We start from the raw sequence: 17,986 nt of genomic DNA, 5'->3' as shown, positions 1-17,986 counted from the left end.
TATATAAATTCCTGGAGCTGTACCATCTTATTACCTTTCTATAAAAATGTCAACATCTTCTCCTATACTTTTTCACTTTGCATCTTGGTCAGACACCTTTCTACCTTGAGATTAAACTAAATCTCTTGGTTCAGACAACCCTGGAGTCAAACTTCTGCTCAACATCCTATTGGCTGAATGCCTTTATGGTACTCTGGGCAGTGTTTTCATCTGTAAAATAGGGATAATACTCTACCCACAGGACTGGGTTGCTGTAAGGATTAAATGTAAAGTATACAGCATATGCCTGGCACAGAACAAGCAGCCCATTCTTGTCACCTGTGAATTTCAGACTTGTTTGTATCATTACTCAATAATCATCTTTCGTTCCACCCTGTTAAATTGTTTCAATCAGTGACTATTCAATGAACTTTTTAATAAATATATAACACAATCAGGGATGAGTCATAGCACATTGGGACTGCTTTTCAGCATAGATGATTTTAAGAAGGAACTATTCCAACACCATTTCTTCATGTGATCACTGCAGGGTACTCAAAAAAGAAGTGTTTGGTTCTTTCCTGATAACAAAGAATAAGAGAAGATGAAATTACTATAAGCGTCAGTAACTTAAGTATAAAAGATATATGAATATATGGGAATGAAAAATACATATACAGTTTTTTTTTTTTCACAGAGCCTCTTTACTTTAAGCCCAAACTTGATTCCCAGGTACAGGGCTCTGTAACTTTCCTTGGCATTGAAGTCATGAAGTCTCCTGTCCTCTAAAGCCACGGCAGTCTGCAGTGGAAGCAAGCAGCACGCGCTAAGCACAGCACAGTGGGAACCCCGGGGCGTTCGCTGCTGCTCCCACCTGTAGGCCAGGTCATTGTGACGCAAATGATTTGGACACGTGGCACACCTGCGGGAGAGCAGGGGCGGGGTCACCCTGGGCGGCAGATCCGAGCGGGGTGTACCCTAGGAGATGGGGGTCGAGGAAAGACCCCAGGGAATAGAGAGAGGGAGACTCACTCCCCCAATCCCGGACCCGCCCCAAACAAGGTGAGGCCATCGCCCTCTCCCTCCTCTGGGTCCCTGGGTCTTGCTGGGAGGGGTCGCCCGCCGGGGATTCTTCGGAGGGGAGAAGCGGGGAGGGGAGACGACGGCGGGGCCCCGGCCTCTGGCGCTCGCGGAGAGGCGAAGGCGCCCGCTCCCCCCGGCCACTGCGCTGCGCTGCGGCGCTCACGGGTTCCGCCGGCTGCTATTCCGGCTGGCGGCGACCGCCGCAGGAAGGGCCGGTTCCTGCGCTCCCCCCGCCCCCTTCCCTCGCCTTCTGCTGACGCCGACGTCGCATGAGGGAGCTGGAGGGACGCTCGGATCGCGGCCGGGAGGCTCCTAGGGGCCGAGGCTCCGAGGTACCTGCCCTACGGGGCCGTGGCGAGGGCGAGCTGGGCGGGCTGCAGGCTGCATTGGGAGACGCCCGGCAGCCGGGGCGGTCGGGGGCCTGGGGCTGCCAGCCCTCCGCGGGCGCCGGTGACAAGCAGGTCGCCTCCTCCTGCCCCCCTGTCCCTGTGCAAGAACCGCCGCAGCCCCTTCCCCTTCCCCGCCGCCGCCCTGGGGCCTGGGAAGGTCTGGAGGATGCGCGCGCGCCTCGAGAGCGCGCGTCAGCCCCGGTGGGGCGCGGAGGGAAACGTTCCGGGCTCCAGCCCCATCTCTGGACCCGGCGTTTGCAGCACCCCCTTCCCCGCCCGCCCACCCACCCCACCCACGCAGTGCCTCGCCTTCCCAACGCCTCCGGCCCCAGGACCCCGAGGTCCTTCTTGGACAGGGACTTGCGTCCGGGGCTGACTTGTTGACGAGTTCACCTGCCGCGGCTCCTGGTGTTTGCTTTTTCTCTTCCTTTAGCCCGTCTTTGGCGGAGGTGGCAGGGAGCAGATGGGTACTCTTTATAACCACTAGTACCGGGAGGCCTGAGCTTGATCTCCCGCGGGCGAAGTGCTCACCAACCTCGGACCCGACTGGAGCGAGAGTCCCTACGCAGGCCAGGTCCTGGCCAACCCTGGCGCGCCCGTTTCCTTTAGGTGCTGCTGACACCGCCTTTCCTGCCTCGCGGCTATCGCAGCTCCTGCTTCCTCTAGAAAGGAACATATCCTGTTACTGCGTATGCCTTTGCCCAGAGCGGCTCCCCATTAACGTTTCCCATTGCCTTTTTACTTGGAGTGCCCCGAAGGCCCCTCAACTTCTCTTTGGGGGTCTTAAAAATAGTGCGTGCGCCCTTTCTCTGGCGAAAGGCATTAACTGGCTGGTTGGGGGAGAGTTCTAGTTCAAAAAGGGAATCAGGTTCTCTTCTGTTTAGATAGCATAAAAAATTATCACGAGAAAGGGTGCTGGGTGGCAGCCTTAGTAACTGAGATCTGGTAACTTTATACAAATTATCAGGGCCTGGAAAATGTACCACCAGCTGCTTTGAAAATGCTATTGAATGTAGGAAGAAACGCACATAAGGCATTGGCCATTAAGGTCCTATAAATTATGACTCATTGCAAACATGTTCATGTCTAAACATTTCAGTAAAGCCTCACCAGAAAAATATCAGGTTGGTTTCTGTGGACCTTTAGTTTTTCTGAGATCTGAACTGTTCCTTGGGGTGGGGGAATGAAATAGGGAACGCTTATTAGTTTGAAATCTGTGCTCCAGACTCAATTTCTTACCTGCTGTTTAAAACACACATTTTTTACTTTTGAGTGAATTTTCAAACCATTCTTTTTGTTTTTGTTGTTTTAGGTTGCAGTCTTTATTTTGAAACATCGTGTGTAGAGAATACCGTAGGGGCAAAATCAGTTTATAATCCTTAATATTTCGATTATCATTGTTTGGTTTCAGACTGCCATGTATATATTTAATTTAAGGAGATGTAGCTTTCTAATTGGATCTTTTTTGCATTACATAGGTAAAGAGTTGTACTGTCATTAAAGATGAATCTTTAGAAAATGACAGTTAAGCTACTGAGTACTCATTGTAATAGTAGAGAGACCCAAGGCTAAAAAAACTGACCTTGGACACTCCATCCATAGGGCGTGACATGCTAAAGACACTGGATGGTAAATGCCTAGAGAGCAAGTTTATTTTATAGCTGTCTTTGCTTCATTTGGTCCACCTGAGACCCTATCTGACTGCTTTCTCTGAGCATCTTTATTACCATGCATTTCTCTCCACATCAGCCTTATGAAAAAATATGGACAATTTTGTTACTCAAAAGAAAACCTTCAAAACTGCTGCATTTTCAGTGTATTTGACTAAACAGTACATTTTTTTTTCAGGTGCAGGCAGTTTTATCAGAGGAAGAGAAGTGTGGCAACTGTGAAATGACAAGGCAGGGTAAACCTGTATTGGTGTGAACTTTTAAGTTATAGAAACCTCATACAGGAGAAGGCGGTGAAGTTAATAGGCCACAAGGATCAGGAAGGATTTTTCCTCTATTGGTTGAGCCCCACATCTAGAAGCCTGAGGGTAGGTGGCAACGTTTAGGATCAGTGTGCCGGCTACTAATGTCCTTTTTATTCTATCTGCACTATCAGATTTATGGGAACCATGGACAAGGATGCTATCTGTATGTTTTTGTCCATGAGTCAACATAGATCACTAATTAATTAACCTCATGCCCATCCTCACCCCCATCCAGAATCTGCCTCAGCAAAGCCCTTAACTCCAATACTGATACCTACAAGAGGAACATTTTTTTCCTCAAGCTGTCACGTTTTATACCACCATCATATTTAATGCCATGGAGGCTGGGCAGAGGACAGGTTTTGGATCCCAATAGAGCAGAATTGGAACCCCAGCTGCAACACTTAATTAGCCATGTCACCTTGAGCAAGTTACTTAAGCTTTTGCGCAGGCTCAGCGGCCATGGCTCACAGGCCCAGCCGCCCTGCGGCATGTGGGATCTTCCCGGACCGGGGCACGAACCCGTGTCCCCTGCATCAGCAGGCGGACTCTCAACCACTGCGCCACCAGGGAAGCCCTATATATTCTTTTAAAACAAAGCCTTTCTTCTCTGTGACTGTAGGCCAGTTACTTAGGATAAGTAACTGATTTTGAGCTTCATCCATAAAATGAGGATGATGTCCACTGGACAGTGTTGTCAGAATAAGCATACTGTGCATGAAGCATTCATGTCAGTCTGAGAAGTAGTAATTCCTCAACTAATGGTAATTACTTGTCTCAGTGTAAACCTAGGGAGAGAATGAGTTCATGGAAAGCTGAGAAAATGGCATTGCTCATGATAGGAAGTCTCTCCTCCTAAGTCAGATGATGTCGTTCATCAGGACTTTGGCCAAATCAGAGGAGTGGGGTCACTACTGAGTTTTCAGCAAGCATTTGTTATGTGTGTGTTATATGCCATGCATTGTTCCAGAACTGGGAATCCCAAGACAAGACCCAGACTCTACACTGCTCTGGAGGAGCCTGCAGCCTAGTGAGGGAGATCAAGGGGTCAGGTGACAATTACATTTCAGGAAAAGTGGGGAGGGAATGAAGCCCAGGGCAGAGGTACCCAACCGACAGGAGAGAGAGCAGAGAAAACCTGAGAAGATTTGTGGAGGAGGTGACCCTTGAGTTAAGCCTTAAAGGGCCAGTAGGAATTTGGCAGGTCAGAAAAGGTTGGGAGTGGAGAGAGAGAGTTCACCACACAGTACCCAGGTATACAGAGGGAAAGAATACTGGCAAATAGTCCTCATGCCTGGAGCCCAGTGTGCATGTGTATCCCTCATTAGCTGAGTGACCTTGGGCAAGTTTGATCACCTGTGAATTGAGAGGCTTAAATGTATTAATCAACGTAAGCACAGGACTGATTTCAATTATGTGCTCTATAGTCGTGGAGAGGGGGTAGAGGTATTAGTAGAAAATAAGGGACTGACATTAAAAAGTCATTAGAATTAGAGGAAATTAAAGAGGTCAATTTTAGAATACGTTTAACAGAAATTACATAGAATTAAAAGAGGGTGACTGAAGAAGACAACTGAATGCATGACTGTGGGTGGGAAACACGAGGTATATAAATTCAGTGATGGACCAATGAATATATAGATGATGGTATATTGCTAGCCCTGAGAGTCTAGACTTGAGAGTGGGAAGTTCCTCTCATTCTGTGGTGTATTTGTACAACGAGTGACTGTAAAGTTTTGCAGCTATTTTCCCAGAGCACGCATTAAAATCCGTCATCATGATCACTCACACCCACCCACTTCTCTGTTCCCAGGGTAGGGCATGGAAACCTAATGATACGTGGGGGAAATCCAGCCTTCTCTGCATGTTTCTGGGGTAGCGCATCCTAAGCCAGGGACCAAGGAGCTAATTGTGATAAATGGTGCCCCCCTCTTCTTATGGGTAGGAACCCTGATAGCCGCCAGGAGTCTTCAGCAAGGTTTTGTTGTGCACAAGCACCATGATGGTAATGGATTTGGGGCTAACACAGCCTGAGCCTGTGATTAGGAGAGATTGTTTTTATAGAAACCAAGCCCAGTATCCAGTCCCTTTGGTCCAGGAGTAGAGTGGAGTGCTTAGAAACAGGAGTTCAGAGGTCAAAAGCAGCCTTGAATTTACTAGCTGTTGACTTTGGGCAAATTATTTCACCTTTCTAAGCTTTTTTTCTCACTTGCAAAATGGGGTTGTATCCCCTTCTGGTGTGGGCATTAACTCCAAGTGCTTCACACATGTAAAGTGCCCCATAAATGGTAGCACAAAATTATTGCCCTTTGTCCAGCACATATTTACTAAAGGCCTATTGTGTTTCAGGTTCTGTGCTTGGTGTAAGGAGGCAAAGATGAACCAGTTAGGGTCCCTGCCTTCAAGGGACTTCCAGGCTAGTGTGGGGCATGCAGATGTAATCAGCTCATCACAGGAGAATAATGGGAGTGCAAGGCACCACTAGCATCAGTGTGGAGCAGGAGGGCAGGTGTTGGGTTGGGGAAGACTTCACGGAGGAGGTGACATTTGAGAGTCTTGAAATAAGATGTTAAGTTTGGCCAATTGGACAAAGGAGGGGAGGTCACTTCAAATGGAGGGAAACTTTGCAAAGCCTTGAAATGAGGTAGTGTATTCAGGAAAGTTCTAGCATTCTGAAATGACCGGAAGGAATAGTTCTGTGCGAGGTGAACATTTTGGGGAAGGGGCCAGAATGTGAAGGGGCTTGGTTTTTTTGCTACAAAGTTTGGACTTTCTCTAGGGACAAGAGAAGGCAATTAAAGCGTTTTAAGTAGGAGGATGGTGTGATTAGATTTGCATATTATAGAAATAGTTCAGACCATGGTGTAAAAGATTGGAGTGGGCAGATACAGGGATGGTTTTGCCTCTGAAGGCCTAGACTAAGCCCTGGCTGTGAATCTAGAAAGGAGAAGATGTATTTAGTAGCCTTTTAGGAGGTAGAATGGAGAGAACTTGGAGACCAGCAGCTAAAGACGAGAAAGAAGTCAAGTTTCCAAATTGGGCCACTCAGTAGATTTTGTGCTGGTAATTAACATAGGGACCACAGAAAAAAGAAACATTTGGGGGTGGAGATGGAGAGAGATAATTTTAGTTTTAGAGGTGCTGAATTTGAAGTGCCTATCGGACATCCAGGTGAAGATGACCATAGGAAAATGGAGAGTTAAATACCTCTCCAGAGCACCAAATCCACATTTTGATCCCCCTACTGTAGTCTCTGGAGAGGTGTTTAATTCTGGAAGTTGTTGGCATACAGCTGTTGGTTGAAGCCACAGAAGTGGATTAAATCACCTAGAGGGAGCAAGTAAAGTGTAATAGAAGACGGCTAAGGTTGGAACCTTGTAGAGCAATGATATTCAAGATATCACTGCACACAGAGGGAAAGGAGCTAACAAAGGAAACTGAAAAATTACCAAAGTGTAGAGAGTGTTTTCTGAGAAGTCAAGGAGGGGAGCTTAGTCAAAGGTCAAGCGAGAGGAGAACTTGAGTTGGGCTTCTGGTGAAAACCTTTCTCTGGTGTGGTGGAGAAAGGAACCAGACTGTGTGGGCGTAGAAGAACTTTGTGAAGAGAAGGAAGAGGATGGTAACTGGAGGAAGAAACAGGTTGGAGGATATGGGTTGACGGCAGAAAGAGAGGTTGATTAACTTGAAAGAGAAGGGATAATAGATGGACCAAGGTGGGAAGGGGCAAAAGGGTAAGACCTGTCCCTTCTGAAGGGAAAGGAACAGCAGTGGTTATAGTCATGGTGCTGGATGGTTCCAAAGAACTGAGTAGTGGTGATGAAGAGTGGAAGCCATGAGAGAAGGGGCCCAGCACAATGCCCAGGGCCGTGATTCCGCATAGAGCATGAGGAGGGAGGCTGGTCATCACCACCCTGGGGATTTTCCTTCTACCTGCTGCTCCCTGAAGGCCAGGAGTTGAGTGTCCTTGTATCTAATACTCTTTCCTCTGTGTTGCTGTAGGCAGCATGGGCAACATTGTGAAGTACGTAAACTTTGTGTTGGTACCAAACCACTTGCCTCTTTCTGTTTCCTGCTTCTCTCTTCTTTGCACTCCTGACCTGAAGCTCTGTGCCTTTGAGCTACTTCCTGGTGGTTCTACCTGGTTATTCTACGTGCCTTACCAAGTATATGTCCAATGGACCTGTCTTTCCTGATTCCCACCAGAATAATTGGTCTTGTGCCTTATTTGCTATTAATAATGGTTAATAATTTATTCACTATTAATAATAACAGCACTATTGCTGCTGTTTATTCCAGTAAATGTCTTCCCTAAGAAAGTAGCAAGAACCTGGAAAAGGGATCTTTTATTAGTTCTCAAATAACACCAAGTAGATGACCCAAGGGTGGCTCTGTTGATTGGGGTACGTGAAAATGCAAAGCTCTCTCTTTCTGCCTGCTTCCCTTTGCTGCTGACTTTTATTTAAAGGTCCTCCTCTTGCATCTCCCTCCCCTGCCTGGGCTGCCTTCACCCCTTGCTCTTAAACCAGCCCAAACTCCAACATGATTTAGGGGCCACTGCTTTACCAAGGAAAGTCCTTGAATCCGTGCCGTTTCCAGAGAAAGGAGCTGTGTGGGTTTGTTTACAGGACCTGTGCACAGCATAGATATTTTATAAACCACGTACTGGTGTATGTGTGTTTCAGTAATTTAAAACTAATGAAAAAAGCTTACTCTGTGCCTTGGGAAATTTCCTTCAATCCTGGGCCTCAGTTGGCTCATCTATGAAAGGGGAAGATTGGACTGAATGATCTGTAAGTTCTCTCCTATCTCTGAGTGATCCTGGGGAGGCCTAAGAAATTACTTGATCATCTCTTTAAGAGGCTTTCAATTATGAATTTAACCTTAAAGAAAGAGAACTTTGTAAACAGTAGTATCTCCCCAATTGTTCTGATTGTTGACATTATGCTTATGTGTAATTTCATATAGGTGTCGTCACTACATTCACATTCTTCTTCTTCCTTCACACTTGTAATATTATTAACCATTCATATTTATATATGAGTTATGTATATTTCATTTATAAATATATGTATGCATTTTATATTTGTAGGTATTTATATATGTGCGTATGTGTGTGTGTGTGTATATATATAGAGAGAGAGAGAGAGAGAGAGAGATTGATTGTCCTTATATTCTCACTTTTGATGACCTAAAGGTAGTTCATCCACTTCACATAATCATTCCTGTGAATCTGATTTAAAGCAGTATATTTTGCATATAGAGTTGGACCTTTTTAAAGCAACTTATTATGAAAATGTGAATTGTAGCCATTTTGTAGTTCATTTTAAAAGATTATATATACACGTATATATACACATATATGGTCTTTGTATATATACATACACATGTATATAAATAAGATTTTATTTTTGTAATGACATCTCTGACAGGATAATTGTCAGAGATTCTGGGGAGAAAACTGTTTAAAGGTATTTATATTTGTACAGAAGATTGATGACCTGAGTTACGGAATTAATTTTTAGCTGTTTGCTGCTTTGTTTAATGCCTTAGACCAAGGCTGTCCAATAAAAATATAAGGGCAGCCACATGTGTAATTTAAAACATTCTAGGAGGCATATTGAAACAACTGAAAAGAAGCAGGGGGCATTAGATGATATACTTATGTAACCCAGTATATCCAAAATATTATTCAACATAAAATATAAAAATACATATATAAAATATAAATAAGTATGAACATAATTAAATATAACATATAATATGTAAATATATATTTATATATAATATAGCTATTTAGTTATATAAAATTTAAATATACATATATATCAATATAAAATACATATAATTTTATCAACATAAAATATAAATGAGTATAAAATACAAATTTCTTAATAGACATTTTACTTTTGGGGGGTTACTAAGCCTGCAGATTATAGTGTGTGTTTTACTTGCAAGCATATCTGATTTCAAACTAGCCATATTTCAAGTTGCTCAATAGCCATGTGTGTTTGAAATATTTCAAACTAGCCATATTTCAAGTGGCTGATGTACTGGACACCACAGTCTCGGATGAGAAAGTTAGTTTATCTCAGATTAATCTTTCATAAAAAAAATTTATCCCAATTATAAAATGCAGTTTTAAAATTTAATTTAAGGAAAACATGTATTCCCATCATTTAATAATGTTCTATGCTGGCAGTTGAAGCCTCTAGTATTTCTTGACAGAAGTTGATTGAGACCTTTGTCTGACTAGGGTGTTCCTTCATTCTTCACCTTGTGACATTAAGCTTTTAGAGAAAAAGCCACTGTAAGTACCAGAGATTAAAATCCATACGTATGCTAAATTTGAATTGACATTTGAAAGTTACATAAACCAACCTAAATAAAATCAAGGGTGAATATAATTTATACAGCAAGGGTTTTTTAAAATCCTTTCTTTAGCAAAGATACCCTATTTGTTCCTATCTGTTTCCAGTCTTCTAATCCATTTCGTATTATTTGCTCTTTTAGATTTCCTTGAGGTTTGTTGTGTTCAATGCTAGCCTCGTCATTACTACCATCATGAGTTTTGTTGCAGCACAAAATTCACCCTTACTCCTCCTTTGCAAGCAGGGCTGTAAGCAAGAGAAAGAAGAGCAAGACCTAGATTGTGCCCCTTGTGAGCAGTTTGAGTTTGCGTTTTATTTTGATTTTAGTTTGTTTTGTGGGGACATAATATTTTTAACTAATATTAATGTTAAGGATGAAAGCTTTTTAGAGAATACATTGGCTTTTTTTTAACGTTTCTTCAAATATGGGATACTATATTTGATATTTTCCTTTGAGAGACATCTCTTGGAAGAGAGGAAGAGACTCAGGAAAGCACCAGGTTGCTAATCAGCTGATGAGTGTTTCAGTCCCAGAATTCCTCCTCCTAAACTTGATCTTTAAGCTGATCTTGGAAAAGTCTCTCTTTCTAGAAACCCAATTTCCTTATCTTTAAAAAGGAAGATGTTGTGTTCATTATCTCTAAGCTTTCTCTTAGATGTAAATATCTCTGAAAATAATTAAAATTAGCTTCATGGTTTTGTGACTGAGGGCATCCTAGATGTCAGCTAGCCTAGTCTACTATTTTACAGATGAGCCAAGTGAGGCCAAATAGTGAAGTGACTTGGAGGAGGGACAGATTTGTGGCATGGTCGTGGGTTTCCCGGATTTTATATTGAGCAGCATATTGGGAGACAAGTTATACTGGCGTTAAAAATATTTACTTCAGGATGTGATTTTAATAGAGTTAGGGAGTTATTAAGCTTAATTAATGCCTGTATATAATACTTGAGCTGTTTTGAAATGTGAGCGATCATTTTAAAATATTTTAAAAATATCCTAAGCCCCAATTCATTAACAGAAAATGCAAACTTGCATGTGTAGGGTTTAAATAAAAACTCATCTATCATCTATCTTTTAGCTGCCTTGAATAAGGTTAGAATTCTGCTTTCCTCCTGTAGGACTTGCTGACTCACAAAATTAAAGCATGACTCATAAAATTAAATCATGATGGTGTTTCACATTTGCTTGTGAATTTATGAAATGTCAAAAATCATTTGCAGGAGACCCAAACTCAGCTAGAAACAGAATCCATTTAAAGTTATATGGAATGCTCAAGTAGTCATAACCCTATCAAAATCTGAAAAGGAAGGCTGTGATATTTGAGACATAGAAAAACACCCATAAAAGCTAGTCAAAATCACATTACGTTAATTAATGTTTAGCTTTTGAAAGGATAGAAGATAATTCAACTTCCCACCTTCCACAGGGATCTCTCTTTATCAACTATGTGTGAACACAGTTTGATGCATCAAGATTGAAATAATAATAAAAATAAATATAGTTAATTATGCCTGGAGGAATTGTTTTAGTTTTTCCTCCCCATTTCTACTGAAACCATTTAAATATTTATATTTAAAACACTTTTCCTTCTCTACATGGGAAATTATAAAAATCATTGTAGACATAAGAGAAAGTGAGTAGAGGTAAACTTCTGGGAAAAAAAGATGAAAATACATTGAACAAAATAAAAAGTACAAACATAAATTGTTTTTTAATGTGGCACCTAGAACCTCTGACAAATGTGTGTTTCTTCATTTGGCAAGTCGTCAGGAGCCTGTATCTGAGCCCTGGCTCTGAAGCTGATTTGCTTTGCTCTCTCTGGATCACAGGTTCCCCAATTTAAAAGGAAGGGGCTTCATTCCATTGTTTTCTCAACTCCCTCTAGGCTCTTAAATTATACAGCTTGTATTAGTTCTGAGGTTATGCATCAGAGAAACAAAACCAACTGTTGAAAACTGGTAATATTTCTAGATGAAGTTGATCTCTGAGAAAACGGAAAGATGGAATGAGGAGAAAATTATATAAATTAGTATCCTGCAATTGGAAGCTAAACCCAAGAGATCTGCCAAAGGCATCCAACATTTGTTACGGAAAGTCAATTAGGAAATGTAGCAAAGACAGGACATAGAAAGTGACCACTGCATTTGAAATAGACAGCATCAAATGTCTACCCTCCAGAAGAGACTGGTCCCCATGTGTCCCCGGTCACAGCTCCTGTTCTTCAAGTTCTAGGAATGCATAACTGCTTACAGTTGGTTGCACACACACACCATGCAGTTCTACTGTGGAAGCAATTTGTTCATTGCTTTCCCTCTGCCTGGTATAATACCCTCCCCACATATCCACACACACTCCTGCCCTTCCCCTGACCAGCAACTACTGAGTCTTAGAATCCCAGCCCAGAGGCTATGTAGGAAGCCAGCTCGGTGCCCTGACTTCTTTGTTCGTCTAACCCTGGGCACCTTCCTCATCCATGGCACTTCTTCCCCATCACAGGCAGCACTTGGCATCCCCTGACTTCAGATTCTCCTGTTCACTTATATACAAATAGCCCCAAAAGTCTATGGCAAATAGTGATGTGTAACTTTATAGAGGTTTAGTTTTAAAGAATTATTCTGTATTTGATCAAATATAAGAAACTATTGCTTATAAGCTCTTTTACCATTTTATGTTCCATGAAGAAAGAAAAATGACTGCCAAACAGTTGACAAGGTATCGATTATACGACACATCCTGGTTTCAGGAAGGTTGGAATGTGAACAGATTTGGACCTTGGATTCAATGACGTGGTGCCGTGAAGCTGGTGTTTGGGAATGAGTGATTTTACTATGGGATGATTCAAACATACCCCCATGCACCCACATCACTGTAAGACTCTGTTCTGTTCTCTTGAAAAGTGTGTTTCTTTTGGGGGGAAAAATGGCCCACTTCCCAAAGAAAGCTAAATGCTGGTGTGCACAACAGAACTGAAGTGCTCTAAGATGGTGACAATTTTTAGTTAGAAAATAGAGATTTTGAATAAATTAGACAAATGACAAATTTGGCTGTGGCTCCGATCTGCAATTCAAGAGAATCCACCATATGCTCAGTACAGATATAGGAAAAAGGGATTCTGGACTCAGTCTCAGCTAGTACTCCAACTAATAGAAAACCTGCTCACTGAGAGAAGAGAAAAACCTACTGCTAAAGTTGGAAAGATAATTAATTTGAGGCATGAAACTGCATAAGAAACAGGACACACTTAGGAAATGTGAGTCAAGAGGAAGCTTACTGAAATATTTTTGTGGGTTGAGAATATTGATATGGTGAAATATAACTACTCATCTTACCTTTACTCTGCGTAAGCGTTGGCTCAAGAATTTTAGACTCTTTGCATAATTCAAATGTAATCAGAGGTGCTATCAGCTAACTCCATAAACTCATAGAGAAGTGTTCTGGGCCGGAACAAATGTTCAGTGCAGCTGAAGGCAGCCTGTATGGAATGAAAATACTCTGCCATGTTACATTTCCAAGGAGGAAAATCCAGTATCAGGGTTGGAGGCAGCCACGGACAGACCGAATCCACTTTGTAGCAATGCATCAAACTTTGTTTAAACCAGGCTTGCTTTAGTGTTCTATGAACCTTGGGGTATTTGGAAAAAACTTTTGCTTAGGTATTGGCCAACCAGTGTGTTCAAAATGGCTTTTCAATGGCTATTGGAAATAAAAACAAGTGAGACAGTTGTGGTCTGTCCACATGGGTGGATAAAATTGAAGACTCAACATACCAAGCATGAAGAAAAGCATAGAGGAGAATGAACATAATGACTGCACAGAACCCCTGTAGAAAATCTGAACAAAGTATCCCTGCTCCCACTTCTCCCAGTTTTCCCCATGTGGCGAGATGGTCTCGCAGCCACATGTGTGTGTCAGAGAACAGCTCCTGGTTTTAATGCCTGGCCTCGGATCCTGAGGTGGAAGTATTATAATTCCATCACGGTGCAGCCTGGGAAAGTCTAAGAGGATTAGGTCGGTTGTCTTAGTGTCACCCAAGAAGATGGTGCTGGCCTCAGCAGCAGTCCCACCTCTGAGTAGGGAGACATCTTTCCCCTTTATTACTTGTCTTAGACACAGAACCTTTTCCTCACTCACTCATCCTCCCACTCTCCGGGTTGCTACATCAAAATTAGGAACTAACTTTTCATTGATCTATTAACTCTTGGGTTCGTACTTTTTTTTTTTTTTTTTTTTTTTTTGCGGTACGCAGGCCTCTCACTGTTGTGGCCTCTCCCGTTGCGGAGCACAGGCTCCGGATGCGCAGGCTCAGCGGCCATGGCTCACGGGCCCAGCCGTTCTGCGGCATGTGGGATCGTCCCGGACCGGGGCACGAACCCGTGTCCCCCACATCGGCAGGCGGACTCTCAACCACTGCGCCACCAGGGAAGACCCCGTACTTCTTTGAGTAGGTCTTAAATATTATTGGCTCATCTGCTTTGTCCCCGGGGAGACAGAATTTAGTGAAACACAAGCATTCATGTGGTCAAGTCATGCTGAATTTAACAATATTGGTGCTTTTCTTTTTCTTATCATGGGACTCACAGTCCGTGAGCAACTTGATACTTGCTCTTCCTTGCCTGTCTCCTAAGGTAAGGTGACCACAAGTAGAACTTTAGGAAGTCTTCTCTGTGCTGTTAACAACCTTGAGACATGATCATTCATTTTGGGCTTCTTTCATAAGTGCTTTGTGGCAGAAGTGGAGAAAGAGCTTCCTCTGCAGAATCGTGAATTGAAGTATTAGCTAAACATATACTTTATTGTATTTTAAAGGGAAAATGATATTTTTACAGCAGAGTTTACAAATTTGGGGATACATGAAGATCTTTTTATATGTCTCTTGCAAATGTCAAGAGTCTCTTGGATCTAGAAATTATGTTTATATACGTCTGTCTTTCCTGCTCAGCCTGCACTGCCCGATATTATAGCCAATAACCACATCTAGCCTTTGAGCATTTAATGTGGCTGGTCTCAACTGAGATGTACTATAAGTGTAAAATACATACCAGTTTTCAGACTTGATAAAAAATCATGAATGCAAAGTATAGTTAGTAATTTTTTAATTGATTGCCTGTTGAAATAATATTTTAGATATATTGGGTTAAATAAAATATATTTAAATTTTTTTACTTTTTACTTTTTTTTTTAAATGAATGAGTTTTCCTGTTATTCTACATTCCTGCTAGGACTGGTATTTTCAGCTTTGTTTGTTTGTTTGGAATGTAACCATTCTAATCAATGTGTAGGATTTCTCATATCTGTTATTTTCTTATAATCTCCTTATTATCAGGGTCTTTGTATATGATTTTTTTCCCATTTGTATATCTTGTATGGTAAGGTGTCTATTTGTATACTTGCCCGTGTTTTTTAACCCTTTGACTCCTTTCACCCATTTCTCCAGGCACTCACCACACACCTCTGGTGACCACCAATATGTTCTCTGTATCTATGAGCTTGTTTTTTGTTTTGTTTCTTTGTTTTTGATTCCACATATAAGAGAGATCAGAAGATATTTGTCTTTCTCTACCTGACTTATTTCACTTAGCATAATGCCCTCAAAGTACATTTATGTTGTTGCGAATGGCAAGGTTTCCTTCTTTTTTATGGCTGAATAATATACCATCATAAGTATGTGTGTATGTGTGTGTATACACACACACACACAGAGGCAACAATTTCTTTATCCATTCATCCATCAGTGGACACTTAAGTTGTTTCCATGTGTTAGCTATTGTAAATAAGACTTCAGTGAACATGGGGGTGTGAATATCTTTTTGAGTTAGTGTTTTCACTTTTTTTAGGTAAATAACCAGAAGTAGAACTGCTAGATCACATGGTAGTTCTATTTTTAATCTTTTGAGGAACCTCCATACTGTTTTCCATAGTTGCTATGCCAATTTACATTCCCACCACATTCCCACCAACAGTGCACAAGGGTTCTCTTTTCTCCACATCCTCGCCAATGCTTGTTATTTCTTGTCTTTGATAATAGCTATTCTAAAAGGTTTGAGGTGATATCTCATTGTGGTTTTGATTTGCATTTCCCTGATGATTAGTAATGTTAAGCATATTTTCATGTACCTGTTGTCCATCTCTATGTCTTCTTGAGAAGAATGTCTATTCAGATCTACTGCCCATCTTTTAATCAGATTGCTTTTGCTGAGTTGTATGAGTTCTTTATATATTTTGGATATTAACCCCATATCAGATATATGATTTGCAAATATTTTCTCCCATTCAGTAGGTTGCCTTACATTTTGTTGATGGTTTCCTTTGCTAGGCAGGAAGTAGAAGCCTTTTAGTATGATGTCCCACTTACTTATTTTTGCTTTTGTTGTCAGATTCAAAAAGTTATTGCCAAGACCTATGTCAAGGAGATTACTGGCTATGTTTTCTTCTAGGAGTTTTATGGTTTCAGGTCTTACATTTAATTCTTTAATCCATTTTGAATTTAGTTTTGTGCATGGTGTGAGACACTAGTCTAGTTTTGTTCTTTTACATGTAGCTGTCCAGTTTTTCCAACACTATTTATTGAAGAGACTGTCCTTTCCCCATTGTATATTCCTGGCTCCTTTGTCGTGAATTAATTGACCATATATGTGTGGGTTTATTTTTTTTTTACTTTTTTAATATGGTTATTAGATCATTTAAAATTACTTATGTAGCTCATAGTATATTTCTATTGGACAGAGCTGATCTAGACTCTAGGTTCCTTGAGGCCAGGGACAGTGCCTGCCACATGTTAATTAAATGCTCGATGCATGTTTGATAAATCAAACTGTTGAAATGAAATGAATGAACAGATGAGAATTATAACAATTTTTTTAAATAGTTCTTTTGACACTGTGGATTTAGAAGGTGATAGGCCAGGTGAGATGGATTTTGTCAGTAAATCTTAAAATGTTTATTAATTGTCCCTGGTGTATGGGACTGAAACATACATTAAAAGAGATGCAAGTGCGGGCTGCAACTGCCATCTCATGAGACATTCAGATATCCCCTGTAGGCTGACCTGATTTTGCCACCCATGATTCCTTTGTTCAAGTGCCTTATATAATCCAGAAGTTTGTTCAAGAATGATCTATTTCTAGAGAGGATTTTTCCTTTGTGCCATTTAGCTGTGGTTCTCAGACTTTAATGTGCTTAAGAATCACTTGCAAAACCTGTTACAAATGCAGATTCCCAAACCCATTTCCAGAAATTCTAGTTCAGTAGGTAAGGGATGGGGCCCAGGAATCTTCACGTTAACACCCCAGAAAATTCCTGCGTAACTGACTTGTAAGCAATACCGTGAGGAACACTGCTGTATGGCATCATAATCTGGGAATAGCCTGAAAGTTCAGGAAAAGGGCAGTTTGTTTAGTGATTTTTATTATCTATTATACTATAAAGAACTCATTGTTAAATATATTAATAATCAAAAATTAATCAAAAAATTGCAGCAAACAGAACAATCAACAGTGAAAAGGCAACCTACCAAATGGGAGAAAATATTTGCAAACCATATATCAAAGAAGGGGTTAATATCCAGAATATATAAAGAACTCCTATAATACAATAACAAAAAAATTACCCAATTAAAAAAATAGGCAAAGGACTTGAATAGACATTTCTCCAAAGAAGATATGCAAATGGCCAAAAAGCACATGGATGCTCTCCAGGAAGAAGAGAGATGCTGGTTACGGGATGCTGTCATTTCAGAGGCATCCGGACACTCTAAGAAAATGTCCTTCCTCTTTCCTGTCCCCATACCTGAAGCCTGGAATATCAACACCTCAATTGCGTTCCCTCAAAACATTTTTTAAAAGCCTTGGAGAGACTTCCCTGGTGGTCCAGTGGCTAAGACTGCGCGCTCCCAATGCAGGGGACCCAGGTTCAATCCCTGGTCAGGGAACGATCTAGATCCCACATGCTGCAACTAAAGAACCTGCATGACGCAAATGAAGATCCTGCATGCGGCAGCAAAGATCCCATGTGCTGCAACTAAGACCCGGTGCACCCAAATAAATAAATTAAAAAAAAAAAAAGCCTTGGAAACTCTGATCATTTTAGGGATCCTGGTTGTTAGGACCCTTTCTGAGGCAGAGGGAGAACGATTGGGTTTATGTTGTTGAAGTAGCCAGAGCATTCACACTCTGAGCATTCACTCCAGTGGCCA

General features: G+C 41.5%; 1 protein-coding gene across 14 annotated transcripts in view; it reads left to right on the top strand.

The window, feature by feature from the left end:
• Nucleotides 1-957: 957 nt before the first annotated feature.
• ICA1 (islet cell autoantigen 1) overlaps nt 958-17,986 on the top strand; it is a 145,232-nt gene continuing 128,203 nt past the window's right edge. For 4 of the 14 annotated variants that reach the window (XM_027102528.1, XM_027102533.1, XM_027102534.1 and 1 more), the window contains exon 1: nt 1,289-1,394. The gene's annotated coding sequence lies outside the window, so the exon portion shown is untranslated. Of the gene's footprint in view, nt 1,042-1,285; nt 1,395-3,357; nt 3,490-17,986 lie in introns of those variants that run through there. The other 10 variants (XM_027102531.1, XM_027102523.1, XM_027102522.1 and 7 more) reach the window with 9 other exon arrangements.

This window comes from Aethalodelphis obliquidens, unplaced genomic scaffold (assembly GCF_003676395.1).
Source record: "Aethalodelphis obliquidens isolate GAN/ISIS:26980383/991018 unplaced genomic scaffold, ASM367639v1 scaffold5, whole genome shotgun sequence".
Lineage (NCBI taxonomy): Eukaryota > Metazoa > Chordata > Mammalia > Artiodactyla > Delphinidae > Aethalodelphis > Aethalodelphis obliquidens.
This window is presented reverse-complemented; position numbering and strand designations above follow the sequence as displayed.